At 37.9% G+C, this 13,303-nt stretch overlaps 1 protein-coding gene across 4 annotated transcripts in view; it reads right to left on the bottom strand.

Moving 5' to 3' along the window:
* RTL4 (retrotransposon Gag like 4) overlaps window positions 1-13,303 on the bottom strand; it is a 326,961-nt gene that overhangs the window by 304,654 nt on the left and 9,004 nt on the right. The window lies entirely within an intron of this gene.

Here is a 13,303-nt window from a genome sequence, read left to right as displayed (position 1 = left end):
GTTTATTCCTTTTAAATCCTTATATCTTCCATTCCTTTATTTCATCTTAGTCTTCTGGCTTAGATATCCTATAAACAATTGAATAGAAATGGTGTTAGTAGGTATACCTCTCTCATCTCTAATTTCAAGGGGATGCTTTTGAAATTTCAACCTCAAGTATGATGTTGACAGTAGAGTTTTTTCTAAGTTTCCTTCATTAAATTAAAGAAGTTTCTACCTATGCCTAATTTGCTACGGGTTTATTTTTATCATGAATATACGTTAAATTTTTATCAAATGCTTTTACTATATCTACTGAGATGATATGTTAATGTGGTGAATTACATTAATAAATTTTCTAATATATTATTACATAAGCCAAGAATTCTCACAGAGGGACTTAAAATTTATTGTCATTGCATTTCTGAAATAAACCCTTGCATATCTGAAATAAATTTATCTAGATATCAATGAATTATCTTTTTAAGTATTGTTAGACTAATTTTTTAAAGCATTTTCATTAAAATTTGTCATTTATATTTATGAGTGAGTTTGACCTCTAATTCTCCTCTCACATACTGTCTTTCTCTGGTTTGGTATCATGTTTATATACTGACCTTATAAAATGATTTAGGGATTGTTCCCTCTTTTTCTCCCCTCTAAAATATTTTGTGTAAGATGGTTAAACTATCTGGGTCTGGTGTTTTCCCTGTGCAGAGATTTTTCTGCTCGTGAATAAGTTCCTTGAATGCTACCACAGTTAATTAAAATATTTCTTTTTTCATTGAGTCATCTTTGCTAATTTATATTTTTCTAGAAATCTATTCATTTCATCTAATTTTTCAAGAGTATTAGTATGATGTAATTTATAATATTCTTATTAATCTCTGCTATATCTCTAGGTCCCTTACTTTATTTCTAATATTGTTTATTCAACTTGCTTGTTATAGAAACAATAATTTTATTGTTGTAGTCATGTTCCATTGGTTGTCATAATATAAAAACTAAATTACGTATAACAACAGCAAGTTCAATTGGCCTAACCAAGTTTGGAAACAAATACAACCCTATCTTGACTCTTATACCTCTCAGCTGCTGGCAACAAGAGTCCTGACTTAATAGAGAGGAGTCTATTATCTGCAAGCATTCAGTGAGTCCTAGGCATTGGTCAATAGGTTTTACAGAAGAACTGGAACATGGATATACAATTTTTAGTGTATATTGAATTCACTGTCTATGTTTCAACTTGCTGAAAAGCATTTTTAACATGCTTTTCAGCCCCTATGTTTAGGTATGTAGTATTCTTTGTGTTCTCCAGTAATATAGGGTTTCTGATGTTTTCTTCAGAAAAAGGGAAACTGCTAAGCTTGAGGGCTTGTCTGAAATGTTAATGAGCTTCCATGTTTTAAAAAACGCTAAGCTTTATGTACCTGTGTGAAAACTCTTGACCTCTGTAATGAAATCTTTTCTACCTAAAAATAATTCATGTCGCCTACACAAAATATCCTTGCAAAGATCCTATTTTAATGGCGAAGCCCATTTCAAAGAGAAGACCAAAATTTTGCTTTTTGTTTGGCCCCAAATGGGGACTGATAGCTGCCATCCTAGAACTGAAGTTAGCTACATCTTGAGCTTTCTATAAACATAATTCAAGAAGGCTGACTTAGCAAGCAGTAAGGAGAAATGCTATGAAAACATCTTACATTAAATCATCATCATTTTTAAATAGATATAAACCATGCCAGAGGCTGGCCAATAACACGTGTGACATAATAAGAAATATATATTTGGTTTCTGCCCCATGATCCTGACACAGAGCTCCTAAAACTCTTATAATTTCCTGAGTGATGGGGGTGATAGTAGCATGTTTCACAGAGCTCTTGAATCCCTTGGAATTTCCTGGGTGATAGAAGCATTCTTTGCTCTAACAAGGAGACTCTTGGTGGGCTCTTTAGATAGCTTCAGAATGGGAGCTGGTCGCCAGAAAGACCAAGCCATGATTAGATGCTTGGTACTTTCAGCTCCATCCCCCTCCTCCAGGGAAGGAAGAGGGACTGGATATTGAGTTAATAATTGATCATGCCTACATGATGAAGCCTCCATGAAAGTCCCTAAACTATGGGGTTTGGAGAGTTTCTGAGATGGTGAACCCATCCATGTGCCAGGAGTGTGGTGCACCCCAACTCTATGGAGAGATAAACTCCTGCATTCAGGACCCTTCCAGACCTCGTCGTACGTACCTTTTCATCTGGCTGTCCACCTGTATCCTTTATAACGTCCTTTATAGTAAACCAGTAAATGTAAGTAAATTTTTCCCTAAGTTTTGCAAGCCATTCCAAATTATCAAATCTAAAGGAGGTTAGGTGGCAACCCCAACTTTGTAGCCAAGTCAAGCAGAAGTGTGGGTACCCTAGGGATCCATTACTTGCCAATGGCATCTGAAGTGAGAGTAGTCTTATGGAGCTGAACCATTAAACATGTGAAGTCTGACACTCACTCTGGGTAGTTAGTTATATATAGTTATTATAGGACACCCACTTGATGTCCAGAAAGTTAGAAAATTGGTTGGTGTGGGGGGAAAAAAGCCATATATTTGTTTTCAGAAGTGTTGTGAGTAGAGTAACAGTTTTCCTTTAACATGAAAGACTTTAACAGCAAGTATTTTAATGATCAACAGATGAACATTATTACACACTAGAGCTGGTAATGCTGTTCTTTGAGTTTAAGGGTGACACGAGAGATCACAGATATTATCATCTGGGCTCTCAAGCTTTCTCTACAATCCTTTCCCTGGTTAGGCCTCTTTCCCATTCCAAACAACAGGTGTTTTAAGCTTGCACAAACCTCTCCAGGCCTTATTACCTCATCGCAGTCAGACTCAGCAAAATGTCTTGCTGCCTTTATAAGAGGAAAAAGTTACAATTAAGTGTGAACTCCATCAAGTTTCCTGCCTTAATACTTTAATATTTCTAATAATGGCACCCATCTTTTCCCCTTCTCATATTTCAGAGGTCAAGGTTTCCCCACTCCAGTTCAAGGCTAACTGTTCTTGGCCAAAGCTAGTATGTCCCATCCAAAACTTACACATTCCAAGGTCCAAGGCCAACTCCTTTACAGATTTGGTCTGTGTGACAAATATCAGACAACAGAAGTAATGGTATGACATTTCCGAAATTAGGTTATAGAAAACTGTGGCTTCCTTCTGTGTCTCTGTCTCTACTCTCTTTTGGATCACTCACTCCAGGGAAAACCAGCTGCCATGTTATGAGAACACTCAGGCAGCCTATTGGTTTACTCATATTATACGGAAGAAAGGCCTCTGGCCAACAGCCAGGGAGGAACTGAGGCAAGCCAACAATTGCGAGTAAATTTCAAAGCGGATTCTCCAACACCAGTCAAGCCTTTACATGACTGCAACCCTGGTACTGATATAAAAACAGACACAAACCAATGGAATAAAATAGCCCAGAACTAGACCCACATTTATAGGATCAACTAATCTTGGACAAGGGTGCCAAGAATACACAATAGGGGGGTTGGCCCCATGGCCGAGTGGTTAAGTTCGCGTGCTCCGCTGAAGGTGGCCCAGTGTTTCGTTGGTTCGAATCCTGGGCGCGGACATGGCACTGCTCATCAAACCACGCTGAGACAGTGTCCCACATGCCACAATTAGAAGGACCCACAACAAAGAATATACAACTATGTACCGGGGGCTTTGGGGAGAAAAAGGGAAAAAAATAAAATCTTAAAAAAAAAAAGAATACACAATAGGGAAAGGATAGTCTCTTCAATAAATGGTGCTGAGAAAAATGGACATTTGCATGTAAAAGAATAAAATTTGACCCTTATCTTAAACCATACACAAAAATTAACTTGACATGGATTAAAGACTTAAATGTAAGACTGAAACCATAAAACTTCTAGAATAAAACATAGAGACCACAGTGTACACCTTAAAAAAATCATGTTGTACAACCTAAATATACATAATTTTTATTTTTCAATCATACCTCAATAAAGCTGGGAAAAATATTTTAAAAACATACTTCCATGTCCATAATTATATGCTCTACACTATTATTTTAATGAGTGTATTATATTTTATTTTAAAGATAAACCATAATTTTCCTAGTTAATCCCCGACAATTACACACTTCTGTTGTTTCCAAATTACAAACAATGTTATGATTATAATTGATGTACCTGTACATTAAACATTGCAGGTTTATAGCATTATTTCCTTGGGATAAGTTACTAGGAGAAGAGTTACTCATTTAAAGTCTATAAATGTTTTTAACCTTTTAAAATACATAGTCAGATTGCCTTCCACAAATCCTTTCTTAAGTATTTGAAAGAACTAACCTATGGGACTTGACGTGGTATTATTTTGTTTTGTATTGTTTTATTGTTTGGTTTGTAATGAAAAATTGATAGTTATTTGACAATGTTTTCCATGCTTATTAATTTCCTACTTTTCTTGGGTCAATTTTTCTTAATATGCCCAGGATTTTAAATGTGCAACATTCACTCTGTCTCTCTCTTTATTTACTTTTTAAAGATTGGCACCTGAACTAACAACTGTTGCCAATCTTCTTTTTACTCTTTTCTTCCCAAAGCCCCCCACTACATAGCTGTATATTCCAGTTGTGAGTGCCTCTGGTTGTGGCATGTGGGATGCCGCCTCAGCATGGCCTGACGAACGGTGTCATGTCCGTGCCCAGTCTCCGAACTGCAGAAGTGGAGTGCAGAACTTAACCACTTGGCCACGGGGCCGGCCCCCACCTCTCTCTTTAAACCTAGTATGTCGGTACTATGTCTGAGAGGAAGTTAATTGTAGTGATTAAGACCACAGGCTCTGAAATCAATCTATCTATGTTTGAATCCTTGGACAAATTACTTAAACACTCATTATTTTCATCTGTAAAATAGCACCTACTTCACTAGGTGTTTATGGATGAAATTAGCATATGTAAAAGTATGAAACACTTAGAACAGTCCCTATAATATATTTAGCCTTCAATTTTTAAGCTTTTATGTATATTAGTCTCTTAGGGTTGCCATAACAAAGTGTCACAAACTGGGGGCTTGAAGCAACCAAAATGTATTCTCTCCTAGTTCTGGAAGCCAGAGTCTAAAGTCAAGGTTTTCTACAGGGCCCGATGCCTCCAAAGGTTCTAGGGGGAGAATCCTTCCTCACCTCTTCCAGTTTCTGGGGGCTCCTGATCTTCCTTGGCTTGTGTCAGCATAACTCCAATCTCCACCTCTGTCTTCACAGGGCCCTCTTCCCTGTGTCTCTCTGTGTTCTTCTGTGTGTTCACCAGTCATTAGATTTAGGGCTCATGCTACTCCAGTATGACTTCATCTTAATTATATCTCCAAAGACCCTATTTTCAGTAAGGTCACATTCCGATATTCCAAATGAACGTGAACTTTGGGGGAACACTGGTCTACTCACTACATAACATTTCTAATGTTGTGCTTTCTTTTTCTTTATTCTTTTTTTCCTCTTGTATCCTTGATTACTCTTGCTGGGAATTTGTCAGTTACGTGTTATTTCAAAATCTGGCTCAGCTTTACTTATCAGTTTTTCTGGGTTTCTGTTTCATTTCTTCTTTCATCTGTAATAATCACTCATGCTTTCTTAATTTTCTTTTATTTTTCCTTTTCTAGCTTCATGACTTATTTTTCTCCTGTCTTGTTTGGCAAAAAATTATGTGAATTTTCCTTTGAATAAAGTGTTGGGTGCTTTCTCTAAATTGTTAATATGTTGTATTCATCATTACTATATAAATAGTAAGTAATTGAAGTTTTAATTTTTTCTTTGATCCAAAAATTATGTATTAGTTTTGTATACTCTGCATGGTTTGGATTTGCTTATTTATTTACCTTTGGTTTTGACTATCTTGGCATGTTTAGTTGTGATCAGAGAATATGAGATTACGTCCTAAACCACTCCTGCTTTTTATAATATATTGAGGTTTCCTTTGCAGTCCTAGAAATAAAAATATTTTTGTAAATATTTCATGGGCATTAAGTAAAAATGTGTGTTCTGTGTAGGGCATAAAGTTGTAGGTATAGATATATAGAGAGCGTCAAACTTGTTAATGATATTATTTAACTTGTTTGTTCTTTCTTTTTTCTTTATTTGATCTGTTGAAGACCAAGACGGTCATAACACGGTGGCTGCTGCTTGCAAACCCAACATCTATTCTTCCTTTTCTTCTTGGTAGCCTGACTTTTAGAGGGGCATATCACTACCCCAAATAAGACTACTTTCCAGCCTCCCTCACAGCTGCCATTTCCCTAAGTCCTGGTTACTATAATATAAGTGTGTGTGACGGGGGCAGCTCCTCTTCTCCCTTCCTTCTATGTAGAATATAGACATGATAGCTGGAGTTCAAGCAGCCATTTTTGATTATAAGGCAGTACAGTAAGGATGACAGAACAGCAGGACATAAAACCCTGGAATATCTATATGCAGATTTCTTTTCCATAAGGGAGAAATAAGTCTCTATCCAGTTTAAGCCCCAGCTATTTTGAGTTTTTCTTTACATGCAGTTGAAACTAACTCTAACTAATACGGATATGTTAGTGTATCCCACTAGGATTATAATTTTGTCAATTTCTACTTGCAATGGTCTTTGTTTTATAAGCTGCCATGCTATATTACTTGGTGTATAAAAGTTTATGACTCATGTTTATTGTAGATTTTAGCTTTCATCAATAAAAAATAACCCTCTTTTTTCCTAATTAATATTTTTGCCTTGCTTTTTATTTTAATTCGTTATTAATTTTATTCTTTTTTATTCTTTAAAACTCTCTTTGTTTCTGACCTTTCTCGTTTAAACTTCAAACCAATGCAATCATTTCTGCTCCCACCATTGCACTAAAACCGCTCTTGTTAAGGTCCCTTTATTGGTAAATTCCCATCACCTGTTTTCAGTCTTCACCATACTTTATCTTTCTGGAACATTTCACGCTCTTGTTTTTCAAGACACGGTTTTCTTCTGGTTTTCTCCTGAAGCCCAGAGCGAAATTTCTGCCTACCTAGCTGAATGTTCCACAGCCATCTCAAAACTGAATTCATCTTGTTCCCCCTTAAGCCTGCTTCCTTCAGTACACCTCATTTTGCTTAATAGCTACACAGCCAACATGAATATGATCCTTTACTCTTCTTTCTGCCTCACTCTGTTTTTCCAACTAATTACCAAATTCTGTCAATCCTACCTCAAAAATGTCCCTTCAATCCTTTCTGTCACAGACACTGCCTTAGTTCAGATGCTCACTAGCTCTTGTTTGGACTAATCCAACAGCTTCCTAGCTCCATGTCCCTCTAGTCTCTCCCTCATCCTCCATAAAGCTACCAGTCCTGTTCTGCAAAAAGTAAAGCCAAACATATTCAATCACATATCCATTTTGCTTTTCAAAATCTCTGTTGATTCTCCACTGCCAAACTCTTTACTATGGTGTACAAGTTACTTGGCAAACTGACACACTCCCTCTTCCACTTCATCTCCTGCCATACCCTCCCCACACACATCCTATGCTCCAGCTATGGTAGAGTTCTCATATCCCTAGAAAATATGCTTTTAGGAAATCCTATCACGGCTCCATATTCTTGCACATGTTATTCTCTCTGCATAGAATATCTTCCCTATATTCTTTCTCCAGGACACTCTTATTCATCCTTTAAGTTCTAATTAAAACATCACCTCTTCCATGAAGCCTTCCCTAACCCTCACAGACAGAGTTAGGAATTAGTCACTCTTTCTCCTCTAGACTCTCGTTACTTTGCCCACACCACTGATGGAGCACTAATCATGTTGTCATTATCTTTTGAAGTGTCGATTTTCCTCCTATACGTCTTGAGCTTCTTGAAACCAGGAACTGTCTTATTCATATCTAGGATCCAGCACAACATCTGGCTCAAAAAAGGGACCAATATGCAGAGCCAGACTGAAGAGAATATTCCTGGTCCTCAAGATACCTACCCCCCCCCCAGCTTACTAATGCCTAAAATGCCACCTTTCCCCCTTGAATTAAGGCACTCACCCTTGTTAAAATGTGTCTCTGGGATGGGCCAGACATGCTCATAGTTATTTACCAGAGCTTTACCAAGAACACATTTTGATAGAGAGATATAAAAAGTGCATTTTCAGCACTAGGCACTTACTGGGTAAATGGGGGCAAACAGACACCATCCGTCATTGGCAAAAACCTTGTTTCTCTTTTAATATAGTCCTGTGTCATCTCGGTGGATAAAAATGAAGCAACTCGTTACTTTTTACCTAAGTTAACCATGATTCTTTTGGTTGAATACACTGCTATGTATTCCCTCCTACTGTCCCCCTACTGTAAATTCCACAAGGACAGGGATCTTTGTCTGTTTTGCTCACTGATATAGCCCAAACAATAATTATTTATCAAATGAATGAATGAGAGTAGGGGTAGGGATGGTTATATTCTTTGGTTTCAGAGTGACTACCCTCCTGCAACAATTAAGGAAATTGTAAGCCACTGAGTCTGTTATGTAACGATCTCTAAGGCCTCTTCCACATCTGAGTCTGCGATTTTATTAGAATCACCTGATGTTGGCATCTTTTTGTGAGGCACTAGAGAACAAATGCCTGCCTTGGACGTGCCCTAAAATGTCAAATCATGATGGCATCCTCCAATTGTACGTTCCAAGACTATTACTGATTAAAAAAGATATCTAACTGTCTCTCACAGAGCATATTGCTGGGACTGGCTTCACCCCTCACCTCCCTACTCAACATCCTTGCTTTGCTATGAAGTTCAAGGCTCGCATACTGTGGGGCTGGTTGGTTGGTCTATGGTTTCCAAATAGGAAAATGGCTATTGGCAATGTTTACACCACATTGTTTAACGTGGCTCTAAAGGTGCTGCTGAAGCTGCTGTCAGGTTACTGTTTATAATAAGTCTAATGGCACTCACTGACACAGCCTTTGAGGATACAGCTGATATCTTTCCCATCACTCTTTTGCTCAAGAAAGTGGGCTTTAGAAAACATGGCTTCCCTGCTTATTACCTGGCTGGGTCTGAGGACCTCACTGTTGATGTATTCAGCATAGCCCTGCTAAAAATAGGTCACAGAAGACAGGGATAAAACCCCTCAAGCTGACAAATGAGGTGTCGATAGTTGGTTGAGATCTTATATCTGAATATAATCAGAGATGGGCACACAGCCTTCTGTAAAGAAAAACGTTACATAAAAAATGACAAACATAGCGATTACTAGGGGCAAGGTGCTGTTCTAAATATTCTTCAGCCATTAACTTATTTGATCTTCTTAACAAGCCTATGAGGTAGGTACTATTATCATACCCATTTTACAAATAAAAAGTAACTTAACAATCGTCACACCATGTTGAAGTCAGAATTCAAGGTCAGGCAGTCTGGCTCCAGATTCCATATAACCACTACAATTTTAAAGCTCATACCCCAGGGCCAGCCCAGTGGTGCTAGCGGTTAAGTTTGCATGTCCCGCTTTGGTGGCCCGGGGTTCACTAGCTCAGATCCCAGGTGCAGACCTATGCACTGCTTGTCAAGCCAGGCTGTGGCAGGCATCTCACATATAAGGTAGAGGAAGATGGGCACGGATGTTAGTTCAGGACCAGTCTTCCTCAGCAAAAAGAGGAGGATTGGCAGCAGATGTTAGCTCAGGACTAATCTTCCTTAAGAAGAAAAGAAAAGCTGATACCTTTCAGCTAAATAGCCTTCAAACCATTCTTGTTATCATACATCAACTTCCTAGTCACTTTCTCACTATCACTACACTACCATCTCCATCCTCTGCCATTCATTAAAAACTTTAGGTACTCAAATTCCTCTATACAACAAATCCTGCTATCACCTTATGTGGCATCCATGGATGTATGGATGATCCAACCAACACCCTGAGCCTTCAGTTCTATTTCCAATTATCTTCCCCTCCTCCACCATACCTCAGCGATCTACTCTCACAGCCACACCCTTGATGTCGTCAGTACCAGAAACTGCTCCTTCTCTAAAATTACAATTTCTGACCCTACTCTCTTACCACAAGTTCCCATCCTTCTGCTGCATGCACTCTATCATTCTCAAGACAATGAGGTTCTTAAACCTCATTGGGACCACCTGTCTATTGAGCCCTCTATTTTTACCGTATTCATAGCCTCCACCTGCCTTCCCTTCTCTCTGTAACAAGCTTGGATTCAATGATCCATCACATCCCTAGCTCTCTGGATACTTGAATTTCTATCACACCCACCTGGCAAAACCCTGGATAAGTTGGCAATCTCCCTCATCCGCATCTGGACTCAGTCTGCTGAATTGTGTCAGAAAAACTACCAATCTGCTCTCAACACTGCCTCATGATTCTAGTTTACTTACTTAGCTGGATCTCCCATTCTCAAAATTATTTTCTCCACTCTCCTCAAACCTCTAAACCCTCAAACCTTGAGCAAATGGTCTCATTTCCTACTACTCCACAGAAAACATAAAAGGGTCAGAAGGAAACTGCTCCAACTTTGTACCATGAAATCTACAAATTAATCTGAATCTACGCTGATAATTTTGCTCTTTCATTCATGTTATAATAGGAAAGATGTCCCCCTACTTTCTAAAGCTAATCCTGCCCCCTTTCTGGGGACCCCACTATACAAATTACCTCCTTTCTCCTTCTCTCCTTTTCTATTGATCCCTTCCTTTCAGCATTTAAACATCTCAAAGGCTCTCCTATCTTAAAGATAAACAAGAAGGGGCCAGCACCATGGCCGAGTGGTTAAGTTCGGCCCAGGGGTTCGCCGGTTCAGATCCTGGGATGGACATGGCGCCGCTCATCAAACCATGCTGAGGCAGCATGCCATGACTAGAAGGACCCACAACTAAAAGTATACAACCATGTACCAGGGGGCTTTGGGGAGAAAAAGGAAAAATAGAATAATAAAAAAATAAACAAGGAAATCCAACCTCAATTGACCCTATATGTCCCACCAACTAGTCTCTTCTTTCATTTCCTCTTTTCTGCCAAATCTCTTGAGTAAGTTCTCAATACTGACTGTTTCTATTTCCTTACCTTCCTCTCATTCCTCAGTCCAGTGCATTCTTACTAAAATCAAGGAATACATGACTATCATGTCATTAACTCCAGTAGTCACTTTTTGTCATTCTTAGCAGATAATGTTGATTACTCCATCTTGAAATATGTATCCCTTGGCCACCATCCTCAACTATTGTTACAATATTATACTATTCTTATTTTTTCCTATATCTCTAGTAAGACTTTCTCCTTTGATGGCCTTTACTTCGCTACATGATCTATAAATGTTGGAGGACTCCACAACTCAGCACTCTGCCTTCTTCTATTTATACTCTCTCCCTAGATGATATCATTGAATCACATGGCTTTAAATACCATCTATATGCTGACAACTCCCAAATCTTGTCACCGACCTTGACCTCACTTTTGAGCTCCAGATTTATATAACCAATTTTCTCTAACATCTCCCCTTGGAAGTCTCACAGACATCTTAAACTCTTCCTATCCTACCTGACTTCACATTCTTCCCTTCAAATATGCATATCCTTCAGTTTCCCCATTTTAGCAAAATAGTATCACTAATTACCTACTTGTTCAAGCCAGAAACTTTGACACACCCTTCCTCTTCATCCACCAAAGTCAATCCATCACTAAATCTTGTTGATCATATTTCTTAACTATCTCCTGATTTTGTCCTCTTCTCTATACCCTGGCTGTGACTACCTTATTCTAGGCCATCATTACTTCTTTCCTATATTATTGCAATTCTCTCCTAGCTAGTCTCCGTGCCTCTAGTCTTCTTCCCCTCTAACCGATTATCTATAGACAGAGTGATCTTTATAACATGGATTGCTGGCCATGTAACTCTCCTTATTCAATGGCTTCTCATTCTTCTTAGGATGAAGTTCAAAGTCCCTAGCATAGCAAAAACTCCTCAATTGATTTCACATAACTGCATAATATAGTTCCTAACTATTTTTGCCACTCTTTCTCTTTGGAATCTATATGATAGTTGCTTTTATTTTCTTTCACTTCTTAGAACATATCATGCTTTTGCCCAGCAATCCTCACATAGTATTACCTTTCGATTTTTTTCCCTCAAATCATCCCAAATCCAATGACAAGGAGGAATTGCCAATAGATCTTAGTGATTTTATGGAAGTGGGGGCTAATAAAGAGGGAAGAATCCAAGATAACCTTAAGTCTGGAGGACTGGGATAATAAAAGTCCTGTTCATATTTTACTTATTAAAATAAATGGCTTTTCTAGGGAGAGGTAGGCAATTTCAGAACCATTGAGTATGAACTGATGAGTTTGAACATTTAAGTGGAGAAGCAAGACCAGAGAGGTTTATTTGCATGCCGATGGGAGAAGATGAAGAAGTAGGTACAGAGGGATGTGAAGGTTTTCTATTTCATAATTATTGCATAAATGTATGAAGAATAGATTTACAGCTGTCCCATAGTGGTCCTTTACCAGGCAGAATTCCAAATCAGAAGGAGAAATCAATCAAACACAGAAGAAAGTAGAAATGACAGAACTGGAGAACAAGAAATCTAATATATAGAAAAAGAATAGCAACATGGCAGAAGTAAGTTCTTGTTATTTGTAATTACTTTAAATGTGAATGGATTAAAATCTCCAATTAAAAGACAGATATTGGCAGAAAAGATTTAACAAAAAGCATGATCCAAGTATATGCTATCTATGAGAGACTCACTTTGGACCCAGAGATACAAAGAGGTTGAAAGAGAAAAAGTGGAAAAGATATTCTATGCAAATAGCTACCAAAAGAGAGCTGGGGTGACTATACTAATATCAGACAAAGTAGACTTTAAGTCAAAAATTGTTACAAGGGACAAAGAAGGATATTCTATACCGATAAAAAGGGTCAATTCATCAAGAAGACATAACAGTATAAACATATATATGAACACTGAATCACAGAGACCCAAAATACATGATTCAAGAATCAAAGGGAGAAATAGACAGCTCTACAATAATAGTTGAAAAGTTCAATACCCCACTTTTAATAATGGATAGAACAATGAGACAGAAAATGAATAAGGTAGGAGAGAACTTCAATAACACTATAAACCAACTAGATATAACAAATATATGCAGAATACTCCAACCAAAATCAGCAGAATAAACATTCTTCTCAAGTGCACATGGAACATTCTCCAGAATAGGCTATAGTTTAGACCACAAAACAAGTCCCAATAAATTTTAAAATATTGAAATCATACAAAGTATCTTCACCAACCACAATGGAATGAAGCT

Source organism: Equus przewalskii, chromosome X (assembly GCF_037783145.1).
Source record: "Equus przewalskii isolate Varuska chromosome X, EquPr2, whole genome shotgun sequence".
Lineage (NCBI taxonomy): Eukaryota > Metazoa > Chordata > Mammalia > Perissodactyla > Equidae > Equus > Equus przewalskii.
The sequence above is the reverse complement of the archived record's forward strand: the minus strand, read 5'-3'. Positions and strand labels throughout refer to the sequence as shown.